Here is a 15,908-nt window from a genome sequence, read left to right as displayed (position 1 = left end):
CACTATAAAGTTACACATAGGATCGCAATTGCAAAAATGCAGCATTTCCTCATAGTGGTAAAATTAATGATGAGTTTTACTTTACCACAACTTAAAATTACTTATTCTGTGCATAGCACAATATCTCAATAGGTAAGGGCAGTTGCTGGGAAATCCTGACGGCTTGAGTTCAATCCTTGGAACATATCTAAAAGTGGGAGATGAGCTGTGACTCCACAAAAAAACGTCCTCCAACCTCCATGCATTTGTCACAACATGTGGTCCAACATGTATGCACCATCCAGCCATACACCCATGAATAATAAATAAAAAGTTAAAAATTCTGAAGCTGACACATCCCTTGCAATGAAATTATATCTGAACATCGTTCTCTGTGATGAGTGGGGAGCAGGGTTCTGAGTATTAGAAAATAATGTTGGGTAAGTTGGAAAGGGCCAAAACTGAGAGGAATGAATGTCACAGTGAGTGCAGCTTCTCTATACGTAAAATGAGAAATTCCAGTGATAAAACAGAGAGAAGCATATTCTACTTTGAGGATTCCATCAGAGAGCTCAGAGCTGCGTGAGCATATGAGCACAGAGTCATATTCAGCACCTCAGAAAAGGACTCCTTTATTCCTCCCATCCCAACATTTTCTCAGAGCCCTCTTTATATCCTTGTTCCTGAGGCTATAGATGAAGGGGTTAAGCATGGGGGTGACCACACTGTACATCACGGAGGCTCTTGCAGTTGACCGTCAGTCTCCCGTCGAAGCAGAACTGAGGTAAACACCCAGGCCTGTGCCATAAAATAGAGAGACAACTGACAGGTGAGATGCACAGGTCGAAAATGCTTTGTACTTCCCGTGCAGTGATGAGATCGCACGAATGGAGGAAACTATCTTGGAGTAAGAGTAGACGATGCCCATCAGGAGACAGCAAGCCCACAGCACAGCTGCAGAATAGATGACCACATCATTGGGAAGGGTGTCGGAGCAAGCATGGTGCACAACTTGGTTAAGTTCACAGAAAAAGTGGGGTATTTCCAAATCTGTGCAGAAGGACAGACGCAGTGTCATCAAGCTTTGTGTTGTGGAGTGGAGGATATTCATGACCCAGGATGCTAGGAGGATGAGGACACAGAGTCGAGGGCTCATGATGACATTATAATGCAGAGGGTGACAGACAGCCACATACCTGTCATAGGCCATCAAAGTCAGCAGAAAAATTTCCAACCCTGAAAAGAGTATGAAGAAATGCATTTGGGCAATGCGGCTCTTATATGAGATGGCATTACTTTTTGTGTGTATGTTTACCAACAGCTTTGGGACAGTCGTAGATGTAAAGCAGAAGTCCACAAAGGATAGGTTGGAGAGGAAGAAGTACATAGGCGTGTGCAGGTGGTGGCCTGATATTGTTGCCAGGATGATGAGCAGGTTTCCAAGCATGGTGACCAAGTACATAACTAGGAACAGCGCAAATAAGAAGGGCTGGAGTCTTGGGTTCTTCGAAATTCCCAGAAGGAGAAAATATGAAATTTGTGAGTTGTTCTCTGGCCCCATTAGTTCATGTGACTAATGAAAAGAGAGAGGGTGTGAACATATGTGACACAATTGCACAACTTTACAGAAACCCTGCCACACATATCCTGTATCCAAGACTTGTACTCCCAGACTTTAAATATGAATGGGATTTGCAATCGCCTATAACCTTTCCATATCTGTTGTTTAAACCTCTTGCCAGACTTAGCCTCTTCCCACAAGGTCATGAATTTTGCATGCCAGCTTTCTTCTACTTTGGGGGAGTGTAAATTAGTTATGATCAAGCAGTAGGCAATGCCCAGGAAAGAAATGATCTGTGCAGAATGCAAGTATTTCTAAAAATCAAATGAGGTTGAAATAACGTAAGAAAATAAAAACAGGTTACTATGAAAGAAAATAAAGCTACATAGAAGACGGTATATAGAGAGTGTTATTTAGTACTGGGCATTTTAGGAAGAAAGGGAGAAACAACACACAATTCAAAAGAGACCTCTAGAAAAATAATAAGGAAGCTGTGGCACCTAAAAGGGTATGTGCTTTGCACAAGGAACAGCCAATGAGGTGCCCCAAGGAGGTGTTTGTGTTAATATGTAAGTCTAACCTGAAGAAGTGTGACTTGAAGAATGGGCAAGAGAGCATATTGCAGGATAGCATGGCTTTATGGATGCTGAAATATCAAGACACCATGATGTTTCTCTGGCCAAACGCTATCACAATTTCATTTTTTAACTTGCTGCAAAGACGCCTTCATATTTGTTATTTTCCCACTGCAGTGACAAAATGCATAATGACGCCAACCTAAGGAAACATTATTTGCCCCTGGTTTTGAGGCACGCCATGGCCTACAGGAAGAAGCATGAGATAGCTTGTCCCATCACATCCACAATCAGGAAACAGATAGGGGAACTCGGCTCACTTTCATCATTTTAATGTAGGCTTCAACAGAGTGGTGCTACCCACATTTAGGGAAATCCTATCCACTTCAATGAACCCAATCTAAAAGTGCCCCCTCTTACACGCCCAGAGATTTATTTTCTGGATTAGTTTATATCCTGTCAAGTTTATAAGCACAATCACCACATTCTTATAAATTGAAATGCAGTTTTTGTTATTGGCATCCATTACTTTAATGGGCTATCACGCTGTGGTCCATGAGGACCACACTAATACTATGCCCTCCTAATCTATGTCACATGACTAGAAAGAAAATACATCAGGCAAGCCACCGCTTTTAAAATGTGTTTCTTGCAAGGAGATGGACGGGCTTGAGCAGTCTAATATTAAGTGAGGTCACTCCCTTTTGTGTGGACGCTGGCCCATAATGAATATGTGAATGTGTGTGAACACATGTAAGCGTGATGTTGGGTGACGCAGGAAGGGAGGCCAAAGGACATGTAAGTCTGCAAGAAAGATAGAAAGCTGACACGTCAAAGAAAAAAGCACACTTGCAGTAAAAAGGCATGGGGGGAGGGAAGGCACAGAGATAAGACAAGCCTTGGTTGGGGTTGGGGTGGGATAGTCCTACAAGGCCATGTGTTTCTGGAGACTTCATAATGAAGAAAAAACAACTCTCTTTCATCAGCACTCCGACTACAACCATATCTTCCAGAAGGTCAGGAAAAAAATGTTGAAATGTCAAAAATAACACTTTTAAAATACAGAATTAAAAAATATCTTTGAGTGATACAACAGGTGGCTGAACTTGCATTCTGGAAAAATACAGAGATAAGAATAGACAAATGATGAAGCAAGACAAATAACTTCTAAACAAAATAAAACTAAACAAGCTCCCCTTTTCCCCTTCCCCCTTCCCCTGCAAAAGAAAAAAAAAAAGTATGGCGTCTGGGGGAAATCTGGGGAAAATAGATGGTATGGAAACAATTTTTAGACAAATAATAATAAAACAAAAATTCGGAAAAGAAATATACAAACAACTATAGAAGTTTCATTAAATATTTTATTAAATATTTGAAGTGCCTTTTCCCCTATACAGTTTCTGTATAAATATGACTGACTGGAATCTGTGCTGCACTTTCGCTGCAGCATAGGGATGGAACGCTCTTATGGACTACGACATGAAGAAGTGGCGCATGCACCTGAGCATCATGAGCACCACAACTAACAATCTACCTCAGCCATTTACTGTTGGCTTAGTCTAAGAATATGCAGAGGCCTTGAGTGTCTTTTGAAATACCCTATACATGATCTTTTGTTGTGAGTGAGAGCTTCATACGTGCAATATGTAATCTGTGTCGATGAACTGCATCCTCGTTCCCTTCCCCCCTGAATCTTTCCATATACCTCCCAACTTACTGTCTCTCTTTTGAATCCCACCAACTGAGCTTAGTGCTGCAAGTATGTGGCTGTGAGGTCATCTACTGCATCGTGGGTAGCTTCTCAGGGGTGAAATCTGAAAGAAAGAAAGAAAAAAAAGACTGATTCTCTTTCCTCTAGCAGCTATCAATCAATTGCCGGTTGCCACTGGCTCCTCGTCTCGGGGTGCTGTTTTGTGTGCTGGGGTTTGTATGACTTGATCTTGTGCAGATCTCTCGTATGCAGTTTATTATTTATTATGTATTTTCCCCCTCCCCATGACCTGATTGATTAAGATTTTCACAGTCTTACCCCCACAGTGCTGTTTTGGTTACATTTATTCTATTCTTTGCTTTTATGATCAACTCTTTAGCGTCCATGGTGAACCCAAGTAACCTTTCACCTTCTATAGGATCAAAAGCAAACAAGCAGGCATAGAACTATAAGTAACAATACTTTTTATGCACAAGATCACACAAGGCAGATCTTTTCTCTCTATTTCTCTCTCTCTCTCTCTCTCTCTCTCTCTCTCTCTCTCTCTCTCTCTCTCTCTCTCTCTCACACACACACACACACACACACACACACACACACACACACACGGTGTTATTGTGTGTTGCAACTGGAATTATTCAGCCAGATCCAAAGGGGCATACTGTGGTCCTGCCTATGGCTCCATAAAACACGCAAAGATGCCTCCAGAACATGGACCATGATTCTCTGCGTTGCTAACACCTAGGGTATCACTTGCACCATCATTTATTCTATTGTGCTGTGATTTAGCCTCCTAAAGGAATATATCCACAAGAGCAGGGGTCCCGTTGTTTTGTTTACTTTTGAAGTTTCAATGTGCTGTGTCAATATGTCTGAATTGTATAGAATAGAAAGAAAAGAATTTGGGGCACAGCAAAAAACAGCACAGGAGAAAACAGACAAAATCCTGTGAGTTAAAAAAAGAAAGGAAGAAAGAAGAAAGAAAAGCAGGATTAACTGAAATTGAATGTTGCGTCAATAACTAGGTTAAAGACCATCATAATGTCAGAAATCAAGTGCTCCTATTACAGATTGCTGATTTACATGGCAATAATCCAAACAGTAAAGAACGTAAGGCACCATGATTCCCCCCACTGTGTGGTCCACAGCAGAAGCTCATTAAAAGATGACCTCAGGATACTCACACGTTTAACGTGACAGTGTTGTACCTTAATGGTGTCAGAAAAGCTTCAATGCTTAGGTTAAAAATAAAATGGCGCCAGTGGCCATCAAATCAAAGGAGAATAACATTGGTCTTCTATTTCCCATATAAAAACTCAGAAAGCAATGGCATCACTATAAAATTAGACAATACATTAAAGGGGAACAGAAGGAGATGGTTCAAGGTAGGTAAATGTCATCTTGACTAAGGTGAGAGGCTCAAAGGTAAGAAAACAGAAATATTTCAGCACTCCAAAGCATATAAACTACACACTGGAGAGTACAGTGCAACTATGGCTACTTGGAAACATCCAATATAATAACAAAGGAACACAAAACCGCTTTCCAACTCAAAATTTAGACATACTTCCACTTTGTTCTCAACTCTTCACAGGGTTTCTCTTTTCCATCTAATTAACCCCAGCGACATTTAACACAGAGCTTACTCGCTTCCACTGCCACCAGTCCATCATCAATGTGGGCCCTGCCCTGATGAGTTCAGTATTCACTTCACCTCCTCCCCTCTATGATGGTGAATATACAAGCAAGTTCCTAGAACAAGCCAGTAAACAGCCACAGCCAGCTTACATCTCCAGAAGGTCTGCATTGGTTCTAAGATGACTGTAGTTAAGTGTTTAGTTTAACCGCAGTTAAAGTAAACTCTTCCCTCTCTCGGGATTTTCCCCGGCCACAGCAGCCATGCTCCCACACTAACCTGGGTGTTTTACAGATGGGAGGTCTCTGTGGCGAATTCTAAGTTTTCTTCCAGGTGGTTGCCAGGGGGGACAAGAGTTATATAATGAGATAAGGTGAGAAGAAGAGATCAAGCTTCATTCCCTGAGTAAATGGTGACACCAAAGGAAGCAGCCATGTCCTGAGCAGGCAGGGTTTGCACACGCCGAGCAAACGTAGAAGGGATATGTTTACATCACTGAGTGTCTGCTCATTAGGCGCATTTCCCACTCATGATTTCACAGCTGAGCACCATCATTCCCTATGGGATGTTTCCATGCACAGAGAAGTTTTTTGGTTTGGTTTGGTTTGGTTTTTGTTGTTGTTGTTTTGTTTTGTTTTTGTTTTGCTTTTTTTGTTGTTTGTTTTTCGAGACAGGGTTTCTCTGTGTATCCTTGGCTGTCCTGGACTCACTTTGTAGACCAGGCTGGCCTCGAACTCACAGAGATCCACCTGCCTCTGCCTCCCAAGTACTGGGATTAAAGGTGTGTGCCACCATGCCCGACTGTGAAATATTTTTCTTGTTGATTGTCTTTTGCCATCTGCCTCCCAGTAATATTATATCTTGACACCCTACCAACACCCTCAGTGAAATTTTGCTCAAACTCTAAGACTAAAGAACATCCAAGGCTGGCTACACAGAGAAACCTTGTCTCAAAACAAAAACAAAAACAAACACCTCTTCTCACTGGATCTCATGACGAGTACATAGCTCCTGAACTTAGCCAGAATTTCAACTACTTACCTCTTTCTTGTCATCCCTTCATACCAAACCATGATGAATAGAATCCTTGGCTTCATGTGCCTTTTTTTTTTAACCAAACACTTAATTTTGGAACTATTTAATGATTAAAGGGATGTCTTCATATTATCCCGAGGGATAAGGACTTTACTTTTGAGGTTCTATAGACTCTGCTCCTTGTGGTCTGTACTGCTATGAGTTTATTGTTGTTGTTGTTTTGTTTTGTTTTGTTTTTTTCTCCTGAATTGGTGTAAAGGGGACTCAAAGTGGCCATGTGACCTGCATTGTTGGGCTAATTCCAATCGTAGTGTTAACTTTCCTCGGGAGGATGTGAGCACATGGCTGCTCACCTCAGGCAGAGCACTGAAAACGAGATATGTTGCTTGAAGTTTTCCTGAGGACACATGAAGTTGATTCCATCCAGACAGAGCCACAAAGAAAGACATAATTATAATATCTCTCATATTCATCTGTCATCTCAAAGTTTTTGCTTATTATCCTTATGAACATTCAAAGTAGTTTTTCTACCTGTTTTGAACTCCGCAGTAAGTTTTACTAATCACCAACATTCTGCTATGCTGACGGTAGCTCTCCCTAACAGTATGGCCAGACAATGACCAGGCCACCCAGAACCTTCCCCACCTCATCTAATTGTATTGCTGAATTGCATCCAAAACCCTGTGTGTAGCCAATTTGTCCCACAGCTCCCAGTCTCTGCTCTTTATTTTACTCTTTTAAAAAAATGATTTATTGTTTATTTATTATGTATACAATGTTCTGCCTGCACATATACCCGCAGGCCAGAAGAGGGCCCCAGATCTCATTATAGATGGTTATGAGCCACCCTGTGGTTGCTGGGAATTGAACTCAAGACCTTTGGAACAGCAATCGGTGCTCTTAACCTCTGAGCCATGTCTCCAGCCCCTTTATTTCACTCTTTATGCATGTGAAATCAATAACGTCTGTTAGCGTCCACATTTGACTAACAGCTTGTAGTTATTTTTCTATGCCTGGTTTCTTTTACTTAATACCATCTACTTTCATCCACCTTCCTGCAGGTGTAGGATTTGTAGCGCCCTTTTTAAACTGTTTTATTTGGAGTTTCTTATACCTCCTACCTCCTTTCCACCAATAGCAGGTAGGAGAGAAAAAGGTTAGTGGAGAGAGGAGGCGGGGTTCTCTTGGGCTACTTCCGGCTGGTTAGGGTCCTTGGGTTCTTTGAGAAAACACCAATCTCGGTCTTCAGGATGTCCAGCAGTCCAGCAAAGCAGCAACAACAAATGGCAAGCACAGCAACAGGATGAACAAGCAGCTTTCTTCCTCCTCTCCTAACCCACCTCCACGTTCTTTGCCTTCTTTCATACCCTTGGTGAAAAGGTTGGTATATTCTGCAGTCTCTTCCTTATTTCCCTAGTGTGTTATTTCTTCAGAGCCATACATGCTGCAGGACATGCAAGATAACAAGAGGCTGACTCTCTAGAGATACTGAAAACGTTTAAGATTCTGTTAGCTCTTTGGGGCCTGAGCTGCTAAGCTTCAGCCTGTTTTCTTATACATACCATGACCACCTGGGCAGACTGGTACCACACACCTGCCATCATGGTGTCGGCGCACCCATGCCAATCACCAATCAAGACAGCGCATGAAAAGCTTGTTCACAGGTTAATCTTATGGATGCATTTTTTTTTTCCTAGTTAAGATTCTCTCTTCCCAGAAATGTCTATGTTGTGTCAAGTTGACAAAACCCATTGAGCACATGGGTCAAATGTTTAGATATTTCAGTATATAATTTACTGAAAACTCTGAGAGCGAGTGGAGATTTCCACAGCAGAGGTGTGTAGGGGAAGTACAGAATTCAGATCTTGACTATAGAACATGGTTGCGATTCTATACAGTTATATAATTACACTGCTACTTTTTCCCCTCTGTTTTGCTTTTAGTTTTTTAGTAACTTAAACCACATGGAGCCAAAAAATGACACACACATTTCACAATTTCTTCTTGGAATTTCAGAGGACCCAAGGTTGCAGCCTGTCCCCTTCGGACTGTTCCTGGCCATGTACCTGGTTACAGTGCTTAGGAACTTGCTCATCAACTTAATCACAATCTCAGACTCTCACCTGCACACGCCCATTCTTCCTCTCCAACTTGTCACTTGTGGACATCTGTTTCACCTCCACCACTGTACCAAGGAAGCCAGTGAACCTCCAATCACAATGTAAGCTCATAACGTATAAAAGCTGCATCACCCAAATGCTTTCCTTCATACTCTTCTCAGGACTGGATGTCTTTCTACTTACCATCATGGCTTATGACCCATACGTTGCCATTTGTAAGCCCTTGCATTACACAGTCACCATGAATCCCAGACTCTGTGTGCTAACGGTTCTGGTATCCTGGACAGTGAACGCCCTGCATGTCTTGTTACAAGGCTTCATGGCTTTACATTTGTTCCCTGAGCCTTGGAAGGGGAAATACAGATGTGCCATTTAGAGCTGAACAATCCAACATGATTTATTCTGAGAACATCAAAAATAAGTTAGTGCATTTATTGATCTATTTGTATAGGAGTGTGATATTGGTTCCAAAGCATGCATGTAGAGATTATATACCCAAAGGAGTCTGCATCCTACTGTAGAGATATTTGCTCATCCATGTCCATTGCTGCTTTATTCATATTATCCAGGACATGAAAAAAAAAAACCTAGATGTCCATCAATAGAGGAAATAAAATATTATTCAGCTGCTAAGAAAAATGAAATTGTGAAAATCAGAGATAAATTGATAAAGCTAGAAATAATCATCCTGAGTGAGGTAACTAAGACCAAGAAAGAGAAATGTATTATGTTTTTTCTAGTTTTATGGTGTTGTCTTTGAATATTTAGATGCTTGTTTTATTGGGAATTCCCAAAGATGTCAGAAAATTAGTTAAGTGGTCATGGTAAGGGAGGATTTTAATGGAGAGGGATTTTCAAGGATGAACAAACAGAATGAAGTTATATAAAGCGGGAAAGAGAAATAATGTGATACGAAGGGTTAAATGGAGTGGGCGTAGGAGGGCAGAGTACAAAAATAAAGCTACAAAAATCAGTAACCTCTATATTCCCATTACACGCATGCTGAGAGAAGGATCATGGAAACATCTTCATTTACATTAGCTTTAAATATATCTAGGAATAAATATAACCAAAGAAATTAAAGATATCCACAAAGAAAACTTTAAAATTTTGAAGAAAGTGTCAAACAGAAAGATCTCACATGCTCATGGATTGGTAGAATTAATATTGTGAAATGATGATAATTCTACTAAAAGCAATTTACAGATTCGATGCAATTCATATGAAAATCCTCATGATGTTTTTCACTAAAACATAACAAAAAATCCTAAAATTTATATGGAAGCACAAAAAAAAAAAAAAAAAAAAAAACCCTAGGGAGACAAAGCAAACCTTACCAAAAGCCATCAGTGCTGGAGGGCTGACCACACCAGATTTCAAGCTGTATTGATTGCATAGCAATGGTAATTTTAAAAAAGCATAATTCTGCCACAAAAAGCAGGGGATTCTAGAAGAGAGTTACAGAGAGAGGGGATTTAGAAATGGGGCGCCGCGATCTGCATGGCTTTGGGATTGACCTGATTCAGACAAGAAAGACGACAGACACACATTTGAAAAAGCTGGCGCTGGGTGGGCTGCGAACTCTGTTGAACGCGAAGCAGCAGCCAGAAGGTTGGAGCAGCGTTATCTTCAGCTGAGCGAGGAGGCAGGTTAGATGTCAGAAAACGGTTCAAGAATCAAGCTTTTTGGGGTTGGGGATTTAGCTCAGTGGTAGACCCTGGGTTCAGTCCTCAGCTCTGGGAAAAAAAGAAAAAGAAAGAATGAAGCTTTTTTAGAAGAATTATGAATGCTTGTGAGAAAATTCCAAGAAAACAAACAAGAGACTTGTGACTTGGCTTCCTTCCAAACATGGGTTTGTTCTTAGAACGTGCTTTTGTGCTCCTCCCACGTGTTTAAAAAAAAAAGAGTGAAGTTTGTTTCAGATTAGTCATTTCGCTTCTTATTGTTATTCAGATAATGGTTCTACACACTTGTCTTTACAGCCTGAATTCATGCAAACTTTGCTCATAAGAGCTTGCATAACCCTCAAAATATAAACTGTCCGATGCTCTAAATGACGTTGGCTATTGCGCAAGACTTTAGCCCACCTCACTTTTAGCCTTCACTCTCCCAGATCCCACCACCTCCAGTTCCGTTGACAGTTGCCAAAACCAGAAGTTGCTTTTGGCTCCCAGTTCCAGAGGGAGAGGCCACAATAATAATTGTGAGCAACTCTAAGTTGCTTTTGGTTGTGGTGTTTTGATAGATCCAACCTAACTCCGTTTTGAAGCAGGGCCAAAAAAGGAGACAGGCCCTGAGGAATTCCATCCCGCAGAACTGACAGTCCTAGCCTGCACAAACAGGAACTTACCCCCACTCGCCCCCACCCGGAGACAGTCAAAACAGCAAGATCCCCTCTGACCCTGAATACCTCCTGGCTGAGGCACAGTTTTAGAACTACCCAATAGAATTAAAGGTCATGTTAAGTAGCCAATAGGATTGTTACAAATCTGACTTTAAGAGAAGTACGAGAACTCAGTGCTCTGGTTACTGGGGGCATGGGGGGGGGGGTCACCTCTCCCTCAGGTGCCAGTGGACCCGGTTGTGTCAGACCAATAAACTTCCTCTTGCATTTGCATTGAACCGGCCTCTGCCTCTCATTCAGCGGCCTCCCAGAATAGACTCTCGGGATCAGAGCCTCACAGTTTTATCATGACAACAAAAAGTAGCTAATACAATTATTAAACACAATGGCCTAGTAGGTGATTTATATATAAATTATGTCAAGAAAATCCATTAATTAAAACTATTTCTCCGTTTTGGTTTGTCATCAAAATGCTCAGGGATTAAATAAAGGCTTAGCCGCGTACAGGAGGGTTTGGTTCAGTCTCCTCTTGTTTACATTTGAATCCCAGTTCTCCCTGTGTAATCCTGGGCAAGCAATTTGCCCTCTGTAAGTGGCACTTCATTTACCTATAAAAAGATTTAAAATGTATGCCTCATAGGATGGCTGTGAGGGTAAAAGGAGTCAGCACTGCCAGCCCGGATCTGAGAGAGTGTACACTCTCAGTTTAAGATCGGCTGTGGTGGCGCACTACTGTAATCCTAGCACTTGGGAGGCAGACACAGGGAGAACAGGAATCCAAGGCTCCCCTGAGCTATGTAGGGAGGCACCGTCTTAAAAGAACACAGGGGAGACTGGACGGAAGCTCAGCCATAAAGCACTCACCTACCATGTGTGCTGAGTACCACCCGAGTACCCCAAAGCCAAAAGGAGAAAGAGAAAAAGAGAAGCAAGCAAACACCCGTTCAAAAGAAAGAGCCCGAACCCCTCCATAAAACAAAACACAAAACAATCTCTCATCATGTGAAAGGCATCACTTTAAAATGACCAGTTATTAATACCAGGCATGGGAGTGGCTGGCACACAGTATGCCGCTCTGATCTTCTAATGAAGAACTTAGGACGCAGCAGCTAAAAGTGCACATTAATGGCATCTCGGTGGCGGCTCCTTTAAAACCAACCACTCCTGCGTGTCAGACAGAGCCAAAGCCTTCAGGTCCTCTGTGGCGGCTGAGCCGGCTGTGGATAGGAAGCTGCTGACGTTTCCGCCCCTGTGGGTCTCCTTTGGAGGATAGAATCTGCTGCAGCCTCATGGCTCCTCCGCCCTTCTTTCTTTTTCTTGGGTGTTGCACCACACCAACCTTTAGTTTTCTTAGTGTCATGTAAATGTCTTATATTTGGGGGAGACAACGTACACTATGGGCTCTGAAGTCTTCTACACTCCTCCCATGAATCTGCTCTTCTCCAGCTTCTCACCTTTGGGTGCTCTAATAATAACATTGAGGACAAACTGTGACAGGTGATACAGTGGCAGAGCAGAGCCTCTGTGCAGCATGGGATGCTCCCGCTTAAAGATGCAGGGGACCGCCATAGAGACGCTGTCCTTCCTCTGTTCTGCTAGGATGTGGCAGTGTCCTGTCCCCCATATCCCCATATTCTCATGGGTACTGAATGGTGGTGTTACCCATGGTCCCTAACGTATGCCCTTACACACACACTGGTTAAATTCATGGAAGGTTGGTAAGATGGCTCATCAAGTAAAACACCTGCTGCCAAACTAGGTGACCTGAATTTGAGTTTTTGGGACTCACAACGTCCCGGGAACTGTCCTGCGACTTTCATACTCCCGCACTTGCAAACAAAGATAAATACATAAAATGAAATTTAAGCTCATTTGGTGCATGTTGTTATTTGAATAAGAATGGCTCCCTTAGGCTCAGGTCATATATTGGAATGGTTAGTCATCAACCGCTGTTGTGACACAACTTGGAAGGATTAGGAGGTGTGGCCTTGTTGGAGGAAGTGGGCCACTGGCAATGGGCTTTGAACTGTCGGAGGCCAGGACAGGCTCAAGGGCTCTCTCTGCTGCCTGCTGATCCATATGCAGAGCTCTCAGCTACTTCTCCAGCACAGGCTGCGTGTGCCCTATGCTCCCCACCTTGACAACCATAGACAAAACCTCCAAACCTGCAAGCAAACCCCAGTTCAATGCTTTCTTTTATAAGAGTTGCCTTAGTCATGGTGCCTCGTCACAGTAATAGAACACTGACTAAGCAAGTGCACCCAAGCTATGCGTGAGTGGAACTCACTCTGTTGCTTTTGTCCAATCTGGGGAGAATAGAAACTTGCTCAGGAAAAATTTATAGAACACTTAAGAAACCACTAGGACGTAATTCAAGGACAATGCTGTTTGGGAGCAGTTGTTTTGGGAATTGGGTTCACACTGAATCACTCTGGGGAGCCTTAAGCATTATTGATGCCTGCCTCCCAGGTTCTGCATTCTGATTTCACTCGTCCTTTATAAATTGGCTCCAGCAGATTTGAAAGGTTCCTCTGGAAATCTTTGTTACAATGTCAGAGGTTCTGTGGTGTGTGACACTTGAGTTGTGAGTGACATCCCTGTGTGCTGTGTGTGACATCCCTGTGTGCTGTGTGTGACATCCCTGTGTGCTGTGTGTGACATCCATGTGTGCTGTGAGGCTTTGCCTGACTCAGCATCTCAGTTCTAGATGGAAGAAAACAGCTTTGCTTAACTAAAACCTAAGAGCAAATTCAAGACATACTCCCTCGCTAGGCTACATTGCTGCAATAGAAAGTGCATTCTTTGCAGGCGCAGCTATATGCATCCCCCTTGCTTTCATGGGATGATGACTTAAGCACAGACATTTGATTATTGTCTGTGCTGGAAAAAAAAAAATATATATATATATAACCTGCAAACCCAAAAGAATGCAAATTATTTTTAGACTCTTTGTTGTGGTTTGGTTTTGAGCCAGGGTTTCTCTGTTTAGCAGCCCTAGCTGTCCTGGAACTTACTTTGTAGACCAGGTTGGCCATGAACTCAGAGATCTGTCTGTCTTTGCCTCCAAAATGTGAGTACTCGGATTAACAGCCTGTGCATGCTCAGCCAAGGAGCGAATGAAAATATTTCTGCATGCATGTGTGATGCATTATGCATGTTTTCAGATTTTTTTCCTAAGGTCATCAACAAAAGCTATGACATTGGTTTCTTAAATAGTAGTTTTTACAATCATTCAAATGCTTATTTTGTTTCTTTTTAAGTGGGTACTTAAACGAAATTAAATTTGCTTTTCTAGTAATGCATAGTACGCGAACAATGTTTATAGATATTTATATTCAATTCATAAGTATCTATTCTTTATTTACAAGGTTAAAAGTAGACAAATAGGAAGGAGGTTCTGTCCTGGAAGCCCTGCCTTAATTTACCTGTGAAAGCAAGGCCTGTCATTCTGGCTTCATCCACCCTTGGGTTGAAGCATGAACTGTCACTCAGGGTGGGACTTGAAACACTACCCAATCAGAGGCACTGGGTTGAAGGCTATCCAATTAGGCACACGGACGCATAGGAGGAGGCGGGCCTTCAGACCCGTGTCCCTTGTTGCTGATCCCGCCATCTTGGCGTCTGTGGCCGTTTTTCTTCTTTCATCTCTGGGTTCTGGATTGCACCCGGTCTCTGTCGCCGTGTGACTCGCTGGTGCCTGGACACCTAGCCCTAGGGGGCCGCTCACCCGGAGTCCCGAAATGGTGCGTGTACCCGCGGCAGCGTCCCCAACCCCGAGCCCCGCGTTGGGGCCGCCTTGCGCCCGGACCCCTTGCACTGTGTCCTGGCCGAGCTTGCTGCTGCAGCCTGGGGATCGTGTCGCCTCCGTGCACGCGGGACCCCTGTAATCCGGGCCGCTGCAGATGCTGCCTAGGTGGGGACACTGGGGCTGCGGGACCTGTGTCTGCGGGAGCGCGGCCCGGAGCGTCCCCTGTCGCCTCCAGATCTGGTAGGACTTCAGTCAGCATGAAGGGATGCTGCCTGCTTGGTCTTAAGGCCACTGACCTCCCCAGCGTTTTCCTGCAGCCTCCCCGCCCCCTCTCTTCATCGTGAACCACCACATTTGTCCCTGGCTGCCCATGTCGCAGTCTTGTGATGTATCTGTGATACCTCTGGCTGTGGGAATCTATCTGCAGGACTCCCCCGCCCCCTACTGTTTATTGGTCCATCATCTTTCCTGGCTCTGGCTGTATGTTTCTAGGGATGGAACCTGAGAATTCATCATGCAAGGTAGTGCTCTGCTGCGAACCATATATTAATGGCACAAGCGTAGTGGCTTTCGTTACATTTTGTAACTATGTGTGATATTATTTTCTTCACCTAACCTCTGTTACCCTCCCGGTCCCTTTCCCACTCCCATGGGATTCTCTTCCTCTTTCCCAGTACGTCCTCTTATCCTGAGCCTCTCCACAGACAACCATAAACTGCCTATATATTCTCAAGTAGAAATGGGATCTTGTAAGCCTCTCCCTGTTTTTTATAATTTTTTAAATTATCAGTATCGTCGTCGTCGTAATCAGCATCATCATCATTATTTTAGACATAGCTTTAACTGCGGCACAAGGTCCTTTGAATTTAACCATCTTTCTTCCTTAGCTGGGAGCACAGCCATTTGTACTATTTGTGGAAGCAAAGGGAAGAAAGACCCCAAGACAGGGACTGATACTTAGCAGGAGCCTGGGTACCAGCAGCCCATCTTCTTTTTAATCCACCTCTATCCCTGACCAGTTTGGGCATGGGGAGAAGCTCAGAATCTTCTCTTCTGGTGGGGTCCTAGCACACAGGCAGAGCTCATGTAGCACGGTATGGTGCTGGGGGGGGATTGAGGTGCAGAGACCAAAAGAGGACTCGGGTCCGAGGAGCAGGTATGAGAGACCTGCAGACAGATTGCAGAGAGGGGAACCAGCC

At 43.3% G+C, this 15,908-nt stretch overlaps 2 pseudogenes; one reads left to right on the top strand and one right to left on the bottom strand.

Annotated features, from left to right (window-relative positions):
• Positions 1-595: 595 nt before the first annotated feature.
• LOC127203343 (olfactory receptor 7A17-like) lies at positions 596-1,540 on the bottom strand (annotated as a pseudogene).
• Positions 1,541-8,461: 6,921 nt separating this feature from the next.
• Positions 8,462-8,993, top strand: LOC127203342 (olfactory receptor 7A17-like; annotated as a pseudogene).
• Positions 8,994-15,908: the final 6,915 nt, after the last annotated feature.

This window comes from Acomys russatus, chromosome 19 (assembly GCF_903995435.1).
Source record: "Acomys russatus chromosome 19, mAcoRus1.1, whole genome shotgun sequence".
Taxonomy (NCBI): domain Eukaryota; kingdom Metazoa; phylum Chordata; class Mammalia; order Rodentia; family Muridae; genus Acomys; species Acomys russatus.
This window is presented reverse-complemented; position numbering and strand designations above follow the sequence as displayed.